This window comes from Rhinolophus hipposideros, assembly GCF_964194185.1.
Source record: "Rhinolophus hipposideros genome assembly, chromosome: 11".
Taxonomy (NCBI): Eukaryota; Metazoa; Chordata; class Mammalia; order Chiroptera; family Rhinolophidae; genus Rhinolophus; species Rhinolophus hipposideros.
The window spans coordinates 57625534-57649585 of NC_138057.1; positions in this window are offsets into that span (position 1 = coordinate 57625534).

Below are 24052 nucleotides of genomic sequence, written 5' to 3' on the forward strand. Positions count from 1 at the left end.
TAAACTTTTTTGATATCAGAGGGATTATTCATTATGAATTTGTACCAAGTGGACAGACAGTTAACTAAGTTTACTACTTGGAAGTGCTGAAAAGGCTGCGTGAAAAAGTTAGGTGATTTGAACTTTTCGCCAACAATTCATGGCTCTTGCATCATGACAATGACCAGCTCACTCGGCACTGTCTGTGAGGGAGTTTTTAGCCAGTAAACAGATCACTGTATTGGAACACTCTCCCTACTCACCTCATCTGGCACCCAGTGACTTCTTTCTTTATCCAAAGATAAAGGAAATATTGAAAGAAATGTCATTTTGATGACATTCAGGAAATTAAGGGTAATATGACAACAGCTCTGATGGCCATTCCAGAAAGAGTTCCAAAATTGCTTTGAAGGGTGAACTAGGTGCTGGCGTCAGTGCATAGCTTCCCAAGTGGAGTACTTCGAAGGTGACAGTAGTGGTATTCAGGAATGAGGTAGGTAGCACTTTTTCTAGGATGAGTTTGCGAACTTAATTGTCAGACCTCACATTACTCAGCTGTAAGGAAAAATGAAATACTGCCATTTATGACAACATGGATGGATCTTGAGATTATCATGCTAAGTGAAATAAGTCAGACAGAAAAAGTTGAGAACCACATGACTTTACTCATATGTGGGATATAAAATTGAAAGCAACAAACGAACAAGACAAACAAACAAACAAACAAAATCTCATGGACACAGACAACAGTTTAGTAGTTACCAGAGGGTAAGGGTATGGTGATAGAAGAGGGTAAAGAGGGTCCCATGTACGGTGATGGAAGGAGGACTGACTCTGGTGGTGAGCACACATATATAAATGATTATAGAATTGTACACTTGAAACATATAATTTTACTAACCAATGTCACCCCAATAAATTTAATAAAATTAATAAAACATAAAATTAAAACAAAAATACATAAAAATCTGGGGAAAATGCATAAGCACTACAAGAAATACAGACCAGGAATCCATTTACCTGAAAGTATTTTTATTCTGTAAATACTGTGCAAAAATATGTTTATCTACCTTTAGCAATTTATTGTTCATATCAGTTAACTGCTTTTCTAGGCTCTTCCCCTAAAATGCACAAAATTCATTCTAGCCTCTTTCTGCAATTGGTTTATACAAATTTAGATAGAGATATATATATAGATGATAGACAGACAGACTTGAGTACATGTGAACTTTTTTTCTCCCATAGGATATTATAATTATCTGTTAAAGATATGGTCTCTTGATAGATTAACATTTAAATATTAATCAGTATTTTGCATTTATATTTGCTAATTCTGTAATTCCGTTTGTCATCATGCTATTGGTTTACTTCCCCCAATCTTTAGAAATACTCCCATTTTGGATGCTGATTCACGGAATTGCAGGATGATTAGGGTAATGGCTGGGAAAATTTAAAGGAGGACTGGTTTGAAGCGTTTGGTAAAACTGTGTATGGTTAAAAGTAACCTATAGTGAGAGAGAATTTCTATCCTAGCAAATTCACATCAAAATTCTCTATTGTATATGCAGCTCTAAATAACCATCTTCCCTCTCTTGCCAATTTGTTCTTCTTTAATTAAATCCTAATCATTGGCTATGATGATAGGAATAGAGATTACACATGAGCTTATCCACACGGATTTAGTCTCCCTTAGACTGATTTTTCTACTACCACTGCATGGTATCCAAAGACCTGTAGTTGTGACTAAAGAAAATGGCTCACATAACCCTGGAGCACCAATCAACTTCAGATTTTAAAATGATTATATTTATGTTCTATGCTTTATGGTCATGAAATTATTTGTCCCTGCTGAAATAGAAACATAAAAATTGCCACTAGTAGTAAACTTTACAATTTACAAGTTACAGAATATCAATATTGAATCATGAAACAATTCATGAGTGGAGGATGGACATATCTCGGAGTGTGATAATAAATCAGTGATAATTTTTGGACAGTGGAAAATCATATTCTTAATTGTACTAAAAACAGTTACTCTGTTAAATGAGCACATTTTTAGAACTGTATCTATGTAAGAATGCTTGATGTTTTTGGAAAGGAAAAGCAAAAACTAAACTGGACATATATCACTATTTCTTATTCTGTTTGGTCCATATTGCACTAAAAGCCACTAGGTAGTTAGTTCCTTTATTGTGCAATTATTACCTGCTATTCAGCTCCAGCGTTGTGTATTCTGGGACTAAGAAAGGGGTGTGGTAGTCTTCCAGTTGTGCCTTCTTTTCAGCTAATTCCTTTGTTGTCCCAGAGATCATCTGTTTCTCTGGACTTGGCTTACTCCGAGACTAGTTTTTGCCATCTTTGCCATTGTAATTTACTCTGGCATAAGTTGAGCTTTGATTTTCAAGTACTACTTTTGTCGATCTGATCCCATTGACTTTCTAATTTCTGTTCTGCTGATGCTATATTTTCTCATTTTTAAGCTCCTGTGGATTTATTTTTTGAAAAGATATATTCTGGTTAGTTTTGAGTGATTTGGTTTATGAAAAGAGGTAGGCTCATGCATCTAGTCTGAAGTTTAGTTCTAAATAAGTTAAACCAAGTTCAAAAGATAACACTCTATAGGCTTTTATACATATTTTTAAAGTCTAGCTCTTCTTAGGTAGAATACTTTCTGCTTGTTTTAGACTTTAGTTTATCTATACTTACTCTAGAGAGGCTCAGGAGTCCCTGAAGGCTGGGTTAGTGGGTCAGTCCTTGTTCCAATAGAATTTCCTATATCGAATTACTACAAATCTGCCATAATATATTTTATTTGTCTTTTTACTGTTATTTTCCCTACAATCAGATTTTAAGCTCCTTGAGATAAATAGTTCATATTCATCATAGTATCTTGAAGGCTTGACATTTGATATGCACTGAATGAATATAGGGAATTACCACATTGATAAACTGATACATTTTACAAGTTTTTGTTCAAATAAAATTATCCAGCTATTGCAGCCATAGTAATGAATTTGGATCTCCTTTCAAGAATGAAATTCCTGATTAAGAGGAATGCAATTAGCTGATCAGCCTGAGTTTCAGATCTTCAGATTTGCTTCAGTTTATGAACCTAAAATAACTCTTTATGGGCAGTTTCCAGCCAATGACTGATCACTGTGAGCAGATTCGGACAAGACAAGATTTCACTGATGGGTCACTTTTGATTCCGAACTGCCCACGGGGTTACCTGATACACTTTCAGATCTGTGTCATGGTTTGAAACCCTGGCCAGTCCTCTCCACCTCCCTTTTCTTTCACAGGTGTTGGAGTGGGTAGAGGGTTTATCCTACTCCATTCAGATCTGTCCTCCTTTTATCTTTCACTGGAGTTATTCCCCACCCCAAATTACTTAAACTACTAACTCCCACTGAGCTTCTCTTCCTGAAGCACCAACTGAAACACTACTGATGTAAAAGAAACATTTTAAATCTGAAATCACATAAGGCAGGACAGATTTTGAAGTGTGAAATGAATCCAGATGTCTGCCCAGTTTGGAATTGATAAGCATCTTTTACTTGGCACTCCTCGTCAGCCTTTGATAAAGCTCCATGTTTAGAGTTTAATCTTGTTTATTTTGTTCAGCATAGGTTTTTCTAATAGATGTAACAGGTTTTTTTCCACTTTTTTATTAATTTTCATCACAGAGCACCATTTTTTTATTATTTTTGCATGGCTATATTATTTTGTGGTTAAGGCTCTAACTTAATCTTACAGCTTTTTATCTGAAATATGTGTTTTGTCACATTAATAGTTATATATTAATTTCTCAGTAACATTAACAATTGCTTTATTATTATAGCTATAATTCTTATGCTCTTTTTCTTCAGAGGATTTCACTACCCAGGTCAAAATTTAGATTTTCAACTTCAGTCTCTATAATTAGATCCATTATTATTGCAAACTCAAAAAACGAAAGTTCTAAAGCACAGTTCATTTAACCCTGTAAGAAACAGTGATAGTGGGGACAAAACCAATGCAACTTATATAAGCTATTACCAAGGCATTGTTCATCATACTGCTGTCATTTGTAACTTTAAGACACACTTATGTTCCTTTTATCTTCCTCTTCTTTCTCCCTTGTCTTTATCTTCCTTTTCTTCTTGAAAATATTAACCAATAACTCTTAAATTAAGCTTGTGCATGGTGGGGAGTGAGATGTGATGCTCACCTGATGCAGGATGTCAGAACTTACACCTGGAGAGAAGGCATCCATGCAGGGGGAGTCCATGAAAGTGTCAACGTGAGTGGTATGAGGCAGGGGTCCATGTATGGGCGTCTGCTCAGCACAGCGTGTTAAATCCAAGTGTGTGGAGAAGGATGTCTGCTTGTGGAGTGGGAGGAGGTAGGTAATAGCAAAAAGAGGTTGGTTTCATACAAAAGGATTGAGTGTGTGTGTGTGTGTGTGTGTGTGTGTGTGCGCGCGCGCATATGTGTGATAATGGGGACCAAATATATTTCTCTATCAGATTCAGGAGTTACAAAGATAAAAAGGGAGAAAATTTAAAAAAAAATAACTTTGAGTGATTGGATTGGATTTGGAGATACCAGAGTGAACTCATGGTACTGGATAGAAAAATAGATAAACAAATATATAGATGCAAATACAAGACACATATACACACACACATACGTTATATACTAGTTCTGTCCAATAAGAGATCCTTAAGCTGCAACACTTCATTAGCAACAAGAAATCTCACACCAGAGTATTGCTTTCTAATTATCACTCTCCACTAGAAGAATCTAAGACACATTAGAAAAATGTGTATTTTCAGGACTGTGGGTGTTAAAGAATAAGTTGAGCCTGGCCTTACAACTATGCCAGAAACCTAAGACTTATTAAAAAAATAACAAAGACATATAAATAGAACAAAAAAGCCAGCTTAAATCTGATCACACTGGCCAATGTAAGCATCGAAATAAATAATGATAATAAAAGTTTATATTCTTTGAATAAAATAAGAATCCATAAAAGAATAAATGAATTATTTGAAAGTCTGATGAAGAATAAAATATTTGTACAGTGTAAAAGTACTTATCTACCAAATAACTGTTAATTACAAAATAAAAACAAAGTACCTTTACAATGACAAAGTCTATCAGATACTACCTTAATCAAGAGGGCTATGCAATGGGCAAATGAAAATTGTACATCATCAGATGGGGGGTGATGAGAAGAATACATCATTATATCTGTAATATTCCTGCTAAACAGACAAAACTTTGAATATGACCCTAAGGAAACATCAGACAGACCCGAACTGAATAATATTTTACAAACCATATTGCCTGTACTACTCAAAAATTTCACAGTTATGAAAGTCAAATAAAGTTTGATAAATTCTTCCAGATCAAAGGATACTGAAGGGATCAGATCCTAAAACTAAAGGGAACACTAGATTCTGGATTGGATATTTTACTATAAAGACACTATCGGTGGGGCCGGCCCGGTGGCTCAGGCGGTTAGAGCTCCATTCTCCTAACTCTGAAGGCTGCCAGTTCGATTCCCACATGGGCCAGTGGGCTCTCAACCACAAAGTTGCCAGTTCAATTCCTCGAGTCCCGCAAGGGATGGTGGGCTGCGCCCCCTGCAACTAGCAATGGCAACTGGACCTGGAGCTGAGCTGCGCCCTCCACAACTAAGACTGAAAGGACAACTAAGGCTGAAAGGACAACAACTTGAAGCTGAACAGCACCCTCCACAACTAAGACTGAAAGGACAACAACTTGACTTGGAAAAAAGGCCTGGAAGTACACACTGTTCCCCAATAAAGTCCTGTACCCTTTCCCCAATTAAAAAAAAGCCCCTTATAATTCGTCAGAATGAATTAAATGATATTGACTCCCTTTGTTTTTTTTTAAAAAAAGACACTATCAGGACAATTGGGAAGAATTTAACAGGATCTTATAAATAGATAGTAGTAACGTATTACTGTTAATTTCCTGATTTTGATGGTTACAATGGGATTATACAAGAGAATGTCGTTGTAGGAATTACAGGCTCAAATACAAGGGACTAATGGGGTATAATGTCAGCAACTCTGTTCATTAAATTATTTATAAAAAGTTATTGTACAGTACTTTGAACTTTTCTGTAAGTCGAAATCATTTCAAATATTTTTTAAAAAGGCAAAGAATACTGTTTCAAGACATCTGAACACAGCTTCTCAATACATTATAAAGAAGTGATAGAAGACAGTGGCAGAAATTATTGAAGGTACTTATTCTGTGATAGATTTAACTTCATTTTAATTAAAATATATATAATTCCTGCCTTCTAGGAAATTCAACAGAAAGAATAACATTATGAAAAACTAAAAATCCTGAAATTTATTTTCAAAGCACATAAACTTTAGTTTTTTTTTTTCTCAATTATTTTCACTGGGAGAAAATATGAACTTTACTCATACAGTCATATGGGAGCACACAAAAGAAGTGGCTCTTTTCTCAACTGTTTACAGTATTATTCTCAAAGTTAATACAATAATGCTATCCTTGACTGTATCATAAAACTGTTATGAGGCTAAGAAAACTGAAAATGTGTGAAAATAATTTCTAAAACACTCGTGTAAAAAGCAGGACCTTTCAATCATCCAATGGGGGAGATTATATGAAAAGTGATTCTTCTCAGAGACTGCATAGTTACACAAAGCTAGGAAGATAGATCTAAAGAGAGAAAAATAGTATACCCCAACAATGGATGTTGTCTGCTCCTTATTCGAAGGAGGTTTTCTTTTTTTTTATGTATTTAAGAATGAAATAGAGAAGAAAAATAAGAAATACAGAAGGAGAGATGGAATTTGGCTAATATGCATGATGTTCAAGCTGAGTTAAAGCATGCAAATAGTTTACAGAATTTTACATTCTAATTAAGAAAATGAACCAAATAATATTGACAGGCTCAGATAAAATATTTCCTATGTGTGTAACAGAGTGGATTATGATCCATAATAAGACAACTAATAGATAAAAGTCAAGAACAAATGGATAGAAATAGCAGACAATTGTCTTATAAAATGAGGTAATTATGCTCAGACTTAATGTATATATCTAGGTATTTTAGTTTAAAAGAACTGAAATGTAATATGGGCTTAATTTAAACAAAAATAATATTTATTAAAACATATTTTGTAGTTCCAAGAAACTGAGGTAGACCTGAGAAGGAGGCACGGAGCTAAAGAGTAATGAACAATAACAAAAAGGATGTCACAGAACTGATCCCCGGAAAACACCATTGCTGCACCTGCCGAATAAAAACACCACATTTATAACACTAACATCAATGACACTTGGCAGTGGAGATGTTGCTGCTGCCTCAGAAATGATTTGGTGAAATTGATGTTTACTTGTGTTTCTGATTTCTGGTACAATATCTGAGTAGTATGTACCTAAATGGCAGTCATAGGCATGTTTCCTTAACTCAAGGAAAGGTAAGCCGAAGATAATACCCAATCCATATAAACTGCACACCAGGTGGAAGGGGGTTCCTAAAAGGAAATACAGAGCTGTTTCAAGAACGCTGCACAGCCAGAAAAGACAGATGTCTACCAGGAGAGATTTCATTGTTTTTTCATTCTTTAATTCTTGGGATTTACCTAAACACATGCACACGTAAATACATGCACATATTTGAAATGCGATATAAATTGTTATTAACGTGTGTATATATGTGTCTATATGTATGCATGTGATTGTGCATATATAAAGGTTAAAAGAACATTCAATCACAGTGGTTACTAAATTAATACAAATAAAACAACATTAGATACAGGGTTCCTCTATCCCCACACCTGCCCTCTTGCCCCCAAACAACACTTCCACACATACAGAATTTTAAACAGTATAGTTGTTGAAGAAAACAAAACAAATATACTTAAAGTAGTCTCAAAAAACTCAGCATAAGATGCAGTTTTTGTTCCCTATTTTACTAAACCAAAACATTGGGCATTCTTCCTTTCACTTTTGGGGGTAAGGCTCTGTAATAGCAATTCATCATTTCTCTTTGGAACATCTGTCAATATTCACTTATCTATATTTCTTTGTTCTCAGGTTCCAAATGTAAGCTGATCACTGTTATTGCATAATTGAACCTCTTTCCCTAAAATCAAAGAAAAAGATCTATTAGATATTTAATAAAAATTACCTGTTAAAATCTACAAATAAACTTTAACAAGCAAATGTCTCTGAATGTTAGTGTTAAAAGAATTGACAGAAATGTTGATTCAAATTTATTTTCATTGATTTTTGCCTTATATTTTCACAGATTTCTGATAAAATTTGTTTCTCATAGGGATTATTTTCATTTAGCAGAAGGCTAAATATTTAGTTCTATTTAGCGTTCTACTATATGTCTAATCAGGTATATATTTAGAGGAAAATAGGGAGTTCAGGAGTTGTTTTCAATCCCAAGGCAGTGGCCATCTTTAAATTCCAAAGCTAGGCTAAAAGCCTCATTAAGGAAGAGACTTTGGCTAGCTTCGGTGTTACTTACACATCACAACCCAGGATACTGTGCATCCAGGGCTTAGTAAGCTGTCAGTTAATATTGGATGGATATTATCCATACATGGATGGATGTATGGATGGATAAGTGGCTAAATTAGAAGCAATGGAAGTGGGTGCTACATAGTTGAGTGCAGTGACATCTCCACTGATACGATTTTCTAAAATTCTAATCTCTTTATTTGTCTCTCACCCACCCCAATCTCACATTTTATCATTTATTATATCATGTTTAAGTTTGCTAATCTTTTATTATTACTATTACACTTTCTAATTTTTCCTTGTGTTATATAATATCTGCCTATAAGGAGAAAACAACAATTTTATTCATTTTTATATCCTAGTGACTAATAGAAAGAATTAAATTGCTAATTATTAAACTGATAAATGGAAGCTTTGGGTGCAGAAAATATATTGGCCAGTGATGGCCAATATCCACAATAAATTTCTCCTGTAGAATTGGTCAAAATTGACCAAAGAGGATTAGGACAAAAAAATAAATCTCCTTAGAGATTATTTTGATCCCCTAACCTTTTTAAAAATTCTGATTTAATGACAGGTCAAAGAATTTAGTAAATTATATTCCTCATTTTATAGCATTTTTTTCCATCATTATTTTAGCACAGGACATTTTTATATTTAAATTTTCTCTGCTTTCATCACCACTTCTATTCCTTATTGTTCTATAAGAACTACATTATGTATTTCAGATAGGTACTTAAATTTATGTGTAGTCTTGTTAAATATATAGTATATTTGTGGGATAAATGATTTAATTTAAATAAAGAATATTATACTATAAATATCATTCCCTTTCTATTACTCAGAAATATGTGTACATACTTACAGGCCTTGGGAAATTTTCTCTGGGGTATATGCCTAGAAGTGGAATTATTGAACCACAGAGCAAACCCACACTTAACTGTAATAAAAAAAATGCAAGCTTGCTTTCAAGATGACTACCTATTTATACTCCTGAGAGTAGTGTGTGAGGTTTCTCTTTCTTCACATTCCTTACAACCATTGGTATTATTCTGATGTATAATAGGCTATCTTTCTTGTAACATGGGTGAAAAGTAAATCCTTGTTATTTTAACTCATTGAGAGTTTAGGTTTCCATTACTAAAGCATAACCTGTTGTGATTGATTCGACAGCCATTCAGGTTTTCACTCTGCTGAATGTTTACAGACAGGTCAGTTGGGTGTCCCTGAGGTTGTTAAGATCAAGGTTTTACTGTGGTAATTTGGATACTGAAGGCATAATTGCTTGTTACACTTTACTGGCTATTTATGCTGGAAAGTGAAAGGATACTGGAGTGCAAAGCCAGCCAATAGTGAGCGTATAAAATGTCAATTATTCTATGTAATCCCTACAATTATTTATAACAAATCATTACTTTGGAGTTGTTCAACTGTGAAGGCTGCTAATATATGTTATCCCTTTAATTCTCCATTGAAATGGTTATTTAAAAATACAGCCATCGTGTTTTACAGAAAATTTTCAATTCTTTATATAATGGCTGATTTAGGTGGATGGAAATCTTGATTAAAGCACAATGATCAAAGAATTGGTCAAGGCAGTAAAATTAACTAGTATCCTTAGGTAGTTCCAAAAATAGTTGCAATTTAGTGTACTCTACCATTTGGAATTAAATCAGAGCAGTGATAAGCTGTCACAATTTCAATTAATCATGACCTTTAATTAAGCATAGCAATGGAAGAGCTACACTCTTAAAATAGTCAGAATTTATGCTAGTAAGTGGGTTAGAAACAGCACAAAATTAGCAATTCACTAGCCGAAAACAAAACAGAGTTAAAAATACGCTTTTCTGAACTTCGGGTTTTTTTTTTTGTTCTATATTTTATTTCTTACCACAATATTTGCCTCATCATAAAATTCCAGAGTCTTACTCTTTGACTGATAGGGAGGTAGTCATTGACATTACTTCTGTCTCAGCCTTCCCAGTTAGACAATGGGAATAATTAATGCCTGTGGTGTAGGTAGTTGTAAAAGAACAAATTAGTTGAATAAGGTTAAGGTCTAGGGCTCTCTTTTAATTGCAGGGCACAGAAACCCAATCTGAACAAGTTTAGGTAATACAAAGAAAAAAGTTCACAAGAGATAAATGAGCTTCAATGATTGCTAAAATCAGGGGGAAATGCAATAGAGGTTCTATAAATTTGTTTCTCATTTGTCCCTATTTCTGGATGCCAGTTTAATTCCTCACCAGGGATTCCTTTATGAGGCTATAGCCATAGCCTCTACATGTTTCCAGTTTTGTTACAGGGAATTAAAAACTTAGTTCCAATTTTAAAATTCCTTTTCCAGGACCTCAACAGTCTGTTCTGAATTATAAAATCATCACTATGGTAAAGTACTAGACAGGATACTTGAGTCACAACTCTAATTAAAATACATCATTCTAGTTAAGGAAAAAGCAACATCTACAAATAAGTGTGTATGCTTGTGGGGAGACAGAGAAAATAGATAACATAATATGTGTAATTTTTTTTCCAAATTTAAGAGTTGAATGTTGATAAGTGATTAACAATTTCCTATAGATAAGCCACAAGTCAACATCAATATCCAGCAAAAACAATGAAAAATCATTGAGCCCTTGATTGACCCCCAGAAATAATAGAAAATAACAACAAAAAGATTAACTACAAAATATTCATATAAATTACTGAGAGAAAGAGCTCCAAGATGTCTGCCAATCCCAAGTTATTATAGAGAATTTGGTGAAAGGACATAGACAATAGTACCTATAGGTTTCATAAATTTTTACATTATAATGTAACTTGACCAACTTCAAGTGACATATTTGATGTTAGTGATTTTTTGACTGGGTGGTGTTATCAGGATGGAGGTACATATTTATAACTTTCTCCCAAGACTTACCAGAAGCTTAGCAATTTGCAAGTTACATTCTAAATTACCATATAGTCGTGTGTGTGTGTTTTTTTTTTTTTTTTTTTTGTGTGTGTGTGTGTGTGTGTGTGTTTTAAGTTATTCTACTAAGTAATTGACTTGTGTTCCAGGTTTACCATCTGCAACACTCCAGCAGAACTTACAACTGTGTTTAGCATGGTCTAAAAACTACTTACCTACCTATCTGTATATATTTTTTTTGTATCAAAAAAGAATAATAATTGCAGTTTTAGGGAAGAAGAAAGAGCTTGTGGTAAAGAACTGATTGAAGCCCTGGCGATATGATGCTCTCAATTTAAATAACAAGTCATATTCCCTAATTAAATACGATCATTTTTACTATAAGACTCTGGCTTCTGAAATTAGAAGTCGATCTATGAGTCAGAAAGAGAAAGACAAGTACCATATGATCTCACTTATATGCGGAATCTAAAGAAAAGAATATGTATATGAACTAATCAGAAACAGTTTTGGGGACACAAAAAAACGAGAGTTGTTAGATGGGGGGGGAGGGGGTTGGAGATGGGCGGGGAAGGGTGAAGGGATTGGGGGGCAGCTGGTGACCACAGGATGGCCTCAGGGTTTTTTGAGAATTACTTTGGGGAACTTATTCAATAGTGTTTGGGGATTTTGTTGGATGTCCGATGGACATGTGTCCTGTTTGGGAGACCACCTCAGGGATGCTGTGGATGCCTGGTCATGGCATTGTACACCAGAAGCTGGACATTAATGAATGCCAACTATAATTTTATGTGTATAATGTGATGGCTCGGTGTGAGGTCGGGGTGGTGGTGGATGGGGGGAGGGGGGTTCATGGTGTGAGGGATGTAAAAATAAAATAAAATAAAAAAAATAAATAAAAAAAAGAAGTCGATCTATGTTACATTTTTTTAGTGAGTGAATTATTTCTCTGATAATTTAATTCGATGTTGCGTGCTATTAAAATCTTCAGTTTATATTTTTATGAAGCTCCCTCAGGGACCTAATTGTGTGGTATACCTTTGCAAGAAAACAGTCACTTATTAATGAGGCAGGACATGTAGTGTGGAGACAGAGAACATGTTATATGCCATAGTTCTTAACAGCACGAGCTTTGATTCCCTTCTTCACTTTCACTATTGAGCAAGTTGCCACAGACCCTCAAAGTAACAGCCCTCTTTTCTCTTCAGGGGCATAATAACCAGAAAGGCCTCTCCTTCCTAAATAGTCATTACTTATTTGAAGCTCATGGTATCCAACAACATGATGCATCCCTTCTCTCAGCCTGACTACTACTATTTACCAACACCATCCCATAGCTCTTCCTTTTTTGAAGATGTTTCCGGTTTATTAATTTCTTCTCAAACCCAACTTCAGTCTCAGAAATTTAAATATTCAGATGTATGAGATATGCAACACCCAGATGTCTCATTTCTTTTAACTCTTTATCTTCATTTATATTTTCCACTCTCCACCACAGCCAATTATTATGAGTTATAATCTGAGTCAGCCATCACCTCCTCTCAAATCTTCATTTCAAGTATCTCAGTATCTACCTATCACATTACAGGAGTCCCCCCTTATCTGCAGGGGATACCTTTCAAGACCCTTAGTGGATACCTGAAATCATTACAGAAATTACCGATCCCTATATACACTGTGTATGTAGGTATACATACATACCTATAATAAAGGTTAATTTATAAATTATGCACAGTAAGAAATAACAATAATAGAAACATTGTGGGGACAGAGTCCCAGAGAGCAGTTTCCAGACTCTCGACCTCATGTGGAAAAGTGGTGACTCAGGTAGTAGATGGCCGTCAGCTGTGGCTAATTGACATCAGCTGTAACCAGTTAGCCAATTAGCCACTGATATAACTGCTGCAGCTGCGCTGGTTAGTCAGTCGGTTGGTTGGCAGGCAGAGAAGCGGACAGCAGGTTGCAGGTTGTGTGGATCCTGCCTCCAGTGAGACTATTGTGCCTCCAGTGAGACTATAGTGGTATGACTCCCCTATCTACCCTATCTACAGCTCCATGGGTGTTCCCTTTTGGTCTAGTCATATCCTGCATTCTTCTGGGAGGTGTGGGACTAGAGGACCCACAGGCCACTCTGCATGACAAATGGCGCAGTGAGCAGGGGCCCCTTCACGACAACCATTATAACAATACCGTAATAAAAGTTATGTGAATGGCTTTGGGGCTCTTATTAAGTAAAATAAGGGTTACTTGAACAAAAGCACTGAGATACTGCAGCAGTCAATCTGAAAACCGAGAGGGCTACTTGTGACTAACAGGTGGGGATATATGCGGTGTGGATATGCTGGATAAAGGGGTGAAGTAGGAATGCAGGCAGGAAGGTGCAAGATTTCATCAGTTAATCAGAATGTCACACAATTTAAAATTTATGAATTATTTCTGTTATCTTTGGACTGTAGTTAACTGAAACTACAGAAAGTGAAACCACATATACAAGGGGGGACTGCTGTATATCTTTTGAGATAATGTGCTCAAGCACCTCAATACTAAAATCTTTGATCCTATTAAGACCATCCCCACCCATGTCACCAGTTACTAGCCTCAAATGGCTTTCTCCTTTTCTAGTTGTGCTTCTATGACTTCTCATTATGATTACCTGTCTTTAAATGTGCTCAACTCACTGTCTCATCCTCCTTCTAGTTTATATTCCTGATGAATTGCCAGTTGTGCATAATGGCTTCCAGTTGCCTTCTTTACTTTTCTACCACAGTATATGAGAATTGTTATAGAAAAAAGAAATCACATAACTGATTTACATGACTGATTTCTAAATTTAAATTTACACTAACACTGCAGAGCTATCCCACTATTACACTTCTTTCATAGGCTTATTTCCCAATCTCTAACATCAGGAGTCAGCAAACTTTAGTGAGCAGGCCAAATCATCCTGCTGCAGTTTTTATAAATAAAGTTTTACTGGAACACAGACACATGCATTCATTACATTGTCTATGGTTGTTTTTGTAACAATAGCAGAAATGAGAAGCTATGACAGAGACTGCACAGCCTAGAAAGCTGAAAATATTTACCATCTGGTCTTTTACGAAATAAGTTAGCCAAATACACTTTTATACCTTTTCTTTGCTCCGGAAACGTTCCATGCATCGTCTTAGAAATAATATTTGCGGCAGTACAGATGAGAGGTTTTTTCTACTGGAGGGCTATCACATAGATCTTTATATGGGCATCTGACTGTGACCACTATCTATTTCACAACAAATATGTATATATTTTTAATTATTATTACACTGCCATCAACAATAGGAGCAGGATCAACAACTAACATTTACTGTTTGTTAGGCACTGTCCTGAGTACTTTATATGTATTATCTCATTTGATCACTAACCCTATGAGACAGATATTCTCAATATGCCCATTTTTCACCCATGAAGAAAACAAGGCTCAGAGAGGCAACTTACCCATGATCAGTAGGTGCTGACGCAAATTGTTTATCACTACTATACTGACATCTCTACATTTGTGCTATACAGAGATCACTATACCTACATTTCTTGTTAACCCACTCAAAGTGCAAAAACAACAATGTCATCAAGGTGATTTCAGGACATTGAAAGTACCCAAATCCAGACAGAATAACCACGGGGCTGTGGAGGAAATCTGCTAGAGAAGGAGGATGAATCATCATCATCATCATCATCATCATCATCATCATCATCAACACTAACTGAGCCCTTTACATGGATTTATTCATTTAACATTCTCAGGAAACTCTATGAGGTAGGTACTTTTATTCTATTTTTATGTATGAGGAAATTAAGTCATACAGAGATTCAGTAACTTGCTCAAGACAACACAGCTAATAAAAGAAGCATAATGAATTGAAATCAGTCTGTCTGGTTCCCCAGCCCAGTTTCTTAGTCTCTGTAATATTTAACTGCATCACATTTTACCTGTTGACTCATAGTCTTAGGAACTTAAGGTAATGAATAACGAAACTGAAAAAAAAATATATATATATATATATACACAAATATATAGTTATATATATACATACATATATAGTTATATATATATATACATATATATATTTATATATATATATACATATGTATATTTGACCTTCAATGGATTATGTTGCAATATTATTTTCTCTATATCCACATAAAATAGGCTGTTCAAGGCAGAAAATATAATAAGCAATGTGATAGAAAAGTGGCATCTGAGAAAATGTGCTGATCTAACTGAAGTGAAAGTTGTTGTCACAGGAAAGTTCAAGGTGCCATTCTGGAGGGCTTTGAAGAGCAGAAGGCAAAGGCTAAATTAGTTATCTTCTTGATTCCATATAACAACTTCTGAGAATGCAATACTATTGTCATTTGGGGAGATTAAATGATCCCTTAAGCAAACAATTGGAGTGGTAAAAATTTAAACATAGCTCTAACTGCAAATCTTCATATTTTAATATCTGAAGTGCTCTCAAAAAAAGGTGCAAATGGATCAAGAGGCTATTTTATTAATAGGATTCAACACATTGACAAAGTAAGCAAGAAAATAAGAATCACTCCACCACTCTTAAAATTACAAAGCATTCAACCATGCAAGAAAAAAACAGAAACAAAAATAAAAAAAAAAAAACTTCACAGTAGGTGGTTTTTAAGAATTACATTTCATAAATAAAGGGTAAAGCTGAAAAACTTTGAAAATAAAGCAAACATGAGGGAAAATAACATGAATTACTTTATAGGAAAATTTAGGAATTCTACTCTGTCCAGTGTAGAATAGGACAGCGTCCATTAGGAAGTAGAAGTATCAACAAATTAGGTTTTCGTGTTTTTTTGAAAGAGGTACTGAATCAGTATGCAGCACATCATGAGTTAAAATCAAGTTCTTATACAAGTACAAAAGTGAAGCTTAGAGGGAATATGATAGATATATGGTAATTATATGTGGGATGGAAGATAAGTTACAAAATTAAGGTCCATGAAATTGGTAAAAATCTAAGTGAAATCAATTGTGACTTAACCAACACCCTAAAATTCCTGGGAATAATAATGAAGTAGTATAGAGTTATAGGAAAGAGCTTGAGCTTTAGAATCAGATTTCTCCATGAAACTCTCACTCAACCATTTTTCAAACTGGATCATAGTCACCAATGTACCAAATTCCTGTGAGTCTTCTCTTCATCTATAAAATGGGGCTGGCAGTAATAGCATCCACATCATGAAGTTAACGTGCACAGTAAGATAATATATGTAAAACACTTGGCACTGTGTGTTTTGTATATGATAGGTAATCAGTAAATTATACATAAAGGGAAATCACTGGGGCAAGATTTGGCTTGGCTGAGCACTCCCTCACCATCCCTGGATATTCTTCCAAAAAGTGGAGTGAGAGTAAAAACTTAATTTATAGAGAAGAGTCTGATTACGGTCTCTGATAATTATCCTTTTGAGTTAAAAGGAAAATGAGGACGGGCATGCAGGTATTGTTCCCCTGTTAGCAATACTTACTTTCAGGCATTCTGTATTCTGGAGCCTCTTATGTTCATTCATTCGTTCTCTCTCTCTCTCTTTTTCTCTCTTTCTCTCTCTCTCTCTCTCTCTCTCTTTCTCTCTCTCTCTCACACACACACACACACACACACACACACACACACACACAGAAGCTACCCATTATCTATCTACTTAGTTTAGTTTACAAGTGAGTTACTTTTGTGTGTGTAATTGGATTCTGAAATTTGTCCTATATTCACTGAATATACTTGTATATATATATTCTAAATGTTTTCTTGACAGGCATTATTCTAGACACTGGGGAGCTAAACAGATAATGTAAGTGCTCCCTTGGAGCTTCTAATCTGGTGATGATGAGAGAAAAATTAAAAAAAAATAATATAAATATATAATATGTGAGGTAGGTGTATGATCATGAAGACAAAACAAGGTAATGGGATCAAGAATTGTGGGACAGAGTTTGTCCGTATAGATTGATGAGGGAAAACTTGAAAATCAGTTAAAGTCAAATATGAAATTATGGAAAGTTGAGGGTGGCTTTTAATAACATGCACAAAGACATTTAAAACAAAAGGCCCCCAAGAGTGAAAAAAGGATAAAAGAGACACTAAAAAAAATTCAAGAGATAAGAAAAAAGGCATCGCTGGGAATGTGATAATAAACCCAGTTCTTCACATGCAAATTCCTGGTTTCAGTTCCTCTCAGGGTCTAGACGTGTTTCCTGACTGCTGTACTCTTTGTGATTACGCTGGGTATTGATTATTTTACAACCAGATGTTATATGAATATGCAATGACCTTCTCATAGTGAAAAACAGGTTTCAATTAGACTTGCACTTCATGGAAGGCTCATATTTGCAGGCTGAGGTTCATGGAGACAAGTTAGGAAAGAAATATGAACGAAAGACATTTTCCAGTGTTCAGATCTTTTCTCTTTTAGTCCTTCAGTAAGTTTGAACCACACTTGAGTCTTGGATTCTCTCTTCTCTTAGGATATTCTCTTTTCCATCAACACCCCCGACCCCAGACAGACAGACACACACAAACACTCAAACACATGTAGGAGGTTTCCTGGGCTTTCATTCAAATGGATGGCCTGCAGGACTGAGGCATCAGTTTCTGACACATTTCCAGAAAATTCTGAATCATAAGATGACCATGATTTTTTAACTAATCAAGGGAATTTTTAATGAAAGGTTAAACTTAGGAAAACTGAAAGCAAAAAAGGAACATGACAAAGAAACAAAAACTCACAGACACAGACAAGAGTTTAGTGGTTACCAGAGGGTAAAGGGGGAGAGAAGGTGGTAGAAGATGGTGAAGGGGGTCAAATATATGGTGATGGAAGGAGAACTGACTCTGGGTGGTGAGCACACGATGTGATATATAGATGATGTATTACAGAAATGCACACTTGAAACCTAGTAATTTTCCTAACCACTGTCACCCCAATAAATTTCATTAAAAAAAAGAAAATTTAAATTTACTTTCTTTACTATATCCTGAGAGAATTTGGGTATAATAAAATAAATTTAGGAAAGAGCCCTGATGTAATAAATTGAAATAAGATGTCTCCAGCTTGAAGATAGAAAAGGAAGAACAAAAAGAACAAAAATGACTGCTTTTTTCATTTTTCTCTAGACTTGGTCTCCCAATTAAACTTTAGCAGAAAAACAATTTTGGGGAACTAATTAAATATACTCAGTTAGTATATAAGTATAATACAGCACAAATATTCAACCTGAAACCTACTTTTATCAAGAAAACAGAAAAGATGAGTGTGTTTCTTTTTTACTTCTTGAAATAAAAATTTCCTTGTTACTAGCACATAGTAAGGCTCTTATCACTGTTACCATCCTTCTCATCGTCATTTTCATCCTCCTCATTATCATCTTGGGTATATATTAGCTGAGGATATAAATTTTAAGATGTGGTAATAATGACCAAAGAGAAAAAGTTTTTAGAAAGCACATGAGTTCATTAAATGGATGGAATTCCAATTAAATGGAATTTTCCAAAGAACCTCTGAAAGTTATTGTGCTTATCAACATCATGGGTTGCTGAATTTAATAAGAGCATGACCCTATAAGAACAGCTAAACTATTTTACACTCTACAGAATTTTATTATTTTAATTAGCACTTCCACATATCTACATTTTATTAAATATATGAACAATGTTACTAGAGTTACTGTTAATATTAGAAGTTCAATCTTATTGGGAATGTTGTTCAAAGATAGGAATAATAAAGATAATGATTATAAAGATAACTCCCTTTTATTGAGCTCAAACATGCCAAGCACAGTTTTAGTTTATCCATATTAAATAATGTGCTCCTCACGGAATCCAATGAATCCAGCATGGTTCTTTTTTCTGTCCATTTTACAGATAAGAAAGCTGAGGCAAAGATATATTAAGTAACTTGCCCAGTATCACAACAAGGTGCAGAACCTTGGATTTTCACTGTGAGGCAATCTGGCTCTATGTTGCATGCTACATAGTAAATGTAATGTGAATGCCAAAGACCCAGTGGTAAAGGCTGGGCACAAACAGCTGTAATAAAGTAATTTATGCTTTATGTAACTCCATTTACACTAAAACAGTAATTCTCTAAAACACTTAGATTATATTTTCATTCTACTCAATAATGGCTTCATGATATACTTTTGGTAGGGATGAAATAGATTGGAAATGACAACATTTTCTGAATAGCTAAATATTGTATTTTAAGATAGATAACAGATTTAATAGATTCCAATACTGGTTCAGAAATGTATTCGTTTTTTTTTTTTTTTTTTTTTTTTTTTATCTTGTATTTTATTAACGCTCTTGGAGTCTCATCAGTGGTAGTGCAATGATGATGCAATCTACTATTGGGGCTGTTGTGAATTTGAAATGAGATGAGGTGCGTGGAGCATAAGGTGCCTGGTATGTAGTGTGACAGAAATAAGATACTTTCCTTTAACTCTTAGCACAATTTCAATTATAATAACTAGGCTCCGAGTGAAAATTGAGAATGAATTTAATGGGATAAGACTCTCATAAATGGTAAGTAAAAGTGTAAAATCCCATGAACTGTAAAGCAGTATTATTATTCTTATCATATTAAGCCTTATTAAGTTCAATAGGTCACGGTTTAATATGCACAGTGTATTTCTGGTATTTTACTTTCAGAGTGTTCACTAGGGAATCATGATCATGTGGAATACCTTCCTTTTAGTTCATTCATATGTTACCTGAAATCAGTTCCTTCTCTTTAGACATTACTTTTAATTCCTGACACTGTAGTCTAAGCCAACCTTTTGTCTGTTTGTTTGTTTATTTGTTTTTGTCAACTTCTCTGAAAAATTCCTATTCTCTCTTCTTCTTCTATTACTGGTTATACTTTTATACTTTTGTCCATATTTTAAACTATGTGGATATTGCTAAGCATTTATAAGCTCTTCTAAATTTAAGTGAGGTTCAAAAAACTTATCAAAAGTGTACTGAAAAATACACTAGTTAGAAGTACAGAACATTCAATCTAGAATAAAATTTAGACACATTAAGTCTAATTTCCCTATTTAGTGTTAATTAAAATGATGCCTAATAGTTCTATAATGGAGAAAGTTGGTATAATGGATGTATTTGCTTAGCTGGTATTACAAAGCATTTTCACATATACTGCCTCACATATAATAATCCTGTTATCTGATAGAGAAGATAGCATAAACCTCATATTTCAAAATCACTTTTTAGTGAGTAGTAAGGCTGGGACTGGAACTAGGAGCCATTATTTCCTGCCTTCTAATATTTTTTTGTACTTTAAGTATTTGGTCACATGTCTTTTGATTCAGTTCCCTGACACAGCATGCATTCTGCAGAAATCTAGACAACCCATTCAGGACAAGTTTCTTCCCTACTTTTTTAAGCCAAATGCTCATGACTATTCCTTTCATCTGACTTTTCAATGTCTCAGAAAGAGAGTCTCTTAACTCAGAGGCTGGTTCAAGGGCAAGAGTTAAAGCTGACTAAATAAGTTCTTTCATGCATTTCTATTGTTTATATAAACCAAATTATTGGAGAGGCTTGCAAAGTATTCTGGAAAAAATATTGTTTGAAGCTAATGATTAATAAGAAAAAATAATTATGATGGAATTGATTCAGGCAACAAACATTTAATAAGGACCTATGTGAATATTTTTGTGAAGCAGTACATTCAATTGGATCCCAAGTTTAATTTGTTGGAGGCATTATGAAGTCAATAAAATAATTTCTCCAACAAAACCTTAAGGAATAGTATAATTTAGACTCTATTTACTAAAAATGTTCTTCTAAAATATTTCCATCAGTGTTCTCAACTTTAAGAACCTTTAAATACCTTTAAAAACAGGATGCTAAGTATCCATGGATAATGCAATTCTGGTCAGACTATGTTTTCAGGTAACTCTGAAGCAGGAAAGCAGGAGATATTTTTCAGCAGAGTTCGTTTTCATGTGACTGCATAACATCTTCGCTGACCAAACAAATTCTAATAACATGTGCCTGGAAGACATTTTTATGTCTTCCCATATTGATTCACTATATGGCTGAGAAAATGAAAAGAGTATACCCTCAGTTACATATACAATCTATGAAAACACTGTCTATCCAGTACTTAAGTACGGTCTACATTTTGTATCAGTTAACAAGAAATCTAATATTGATAATCTCCAGAGGAACACAAGCAACTATTCATATAGCACACCCAACTATAGTTCCAATAGATAGTCATCCATTTGCAAAGATTGCAGAGGCCACATTTCAAAACAGTATGTATTTATTACTATGTACACTAAGTTAAAACTTGAAATATGGTGTGCAAAGTAAAAGGCAATACTAAAAATCATATTGCTAAGAAGAAAGTTGATTAATTATAAAGGGAAATTTAATTGAGACAGTTATTTTTTCCTTAATCTCCTTTAAATATAATTGATACACCAACATTATGAAAAGTAGTTATGGATATTAGAAAACTTGTATCATCATTAGAAACATGCAAAAAATGGTCTTTTAAAATATGTAAAAATTATGTTACTGTAATTCACATAAGTAAAGTTGGAGTTCAAGGTAATGAAGTGTGAGTGTGTGTGTAATTTAATATAAATTGTTTTATATATTGTTTATTATACAAACATATATTTATTGTTTATTATAAATGCATGCATATTTATCATTGGTATATCTTATTTATGTTATATTTTATATATGTTATAAGATATATCTTATATATGTTATGTTCTATAAATAAGATATATATTAAATATATCTTATTTATGTTAAATAAGATGTTGTGATTACATATCATCTAAATAATGTGAAGATACAACATGAATAATACATGTTATAGGAATAATACATGAATAATATGCTCAATTGAAAAGAATAAACTACCCAGGTATCCTCCTAGTGGTGACGGGAGAGGGTGTTGTAAGAAAGGGGAAGAGAGGGGTTTCTCTAAAATATACTTTAAGCAAGTGGAGAAGAATTCAAATTTAAAAAATCATAAAGTTGTATAATAAATTAATGAATGATAAATATTGGACGTGATTAAAATAGAATTGTTTAATCTTATATGAAAGAGAAACTACAAAACTGAAAATAAATGATAGATACAAGGTTTGACAATTAAGTTCATGAACCCATCCTAGAAAAAGTGCTACATACCTCATTGCTGAATATCACTATGGTCACCTTCGAAGTGCTCCCCCTGGGAAGCTATGCACTGACACCAGCACCTAGTCCACCCTTCAAAGCAATTTTGGAACTCTTTCTGGAATGGCCATCATGGCTGTCATCATATTACCCTTGATGTCCAGAATGTCATCAAAATGTCTTCCTTTCAATAATTCCTTTATCTTCGGGTGAAGAAAGAAGTCATTGGGGGCCAGATCAGATGTGTAGGGAGGGTGTTGCAATACAGTTATTTGTTGACTGGCTAAGACAGTGCCCTGTGAGCTGGTGCATTGTCATGATGCAAGAGCCATGAATTGTTGGTGAAAAGTTCAGGTCATTTAACTTTTTCACTCAGCCTTTTCAGCATTTTCAAAGAGTAAACTTGGCTAACTGTTTGTCCAGTTGTTACAAATTCATAATGAATAATCCCTCTGATATCAAAAAAAGTTAGCAACATCGTTGCAACAAGTTCGCGAACTTAATTGTCACACCTTTGTAGATAGATAGACAGGATACCTAGAAGAATACCAACCAAATGTGCAGTAAAGAGAATGATATTTGGGAAAAACAATAATGGAATCAGGGCAAGTTGTGAATTAAATACCAACAATCACAGAACTATAAACTATGCCAGAGTTCCTTAGAGTGATAAGATTATAGGTACTATAATAAAACCCAGCTTAGGTAAATGGAATGGTTCTTTGTTCCTGACCTCAGCAGATGAGCTAATAATAGCAAAAGGCCATATTTTTGAGACTACAATAGAGGGATAAGCTTGCATGGGACCTATGAGGCCTCCAGACAAGCATTAACTTTTAAGTCTTAAAATAACATATGGATCTCGTTTTGTTAAACCAAGTAAGGGGATTTTTGTGAATTAATCAACACTTATGTCTATGCAAATATAATTGGTCAAAGAAAGCATGCAAATACTTGATAACTAGGGACTAAGGGAGAAAAAAATTAACACATTTTCCTGCCAACATTAGCAATAAATGTGAACAGCATGTCCCTTGGTGGGAAGTGAATGGAGAACATTTTGCACTCTGAGATAAACCAAAAATAGCAGGGTTTTTATTTTAGTTCCCAAACTAAGTCAATTTGTAATCTTTTCCTATAAATCAGTGATTCCCTAAGGAAAACAATTTTATCACTTTTTCAATTCTGATACCTGAGGATGTATCACCTACCACATTTATAAATATGATAATCATGAGAAAAATTTTTTTCAGACCTTAATAAGCTAAATGGTAATATTGTTGTTGTTGTTGTTGTTGTTTTTTCCCTTTAAATGCCACCTGTGTTTTGTATTTCATTACTCAGTCCTTCTAAATATGACACCCTCACATTTATGGTAAACAAATTTTTCTTTTGTAAATCCTTTTGTCCCTGAGTCATTCCTTCACACAAA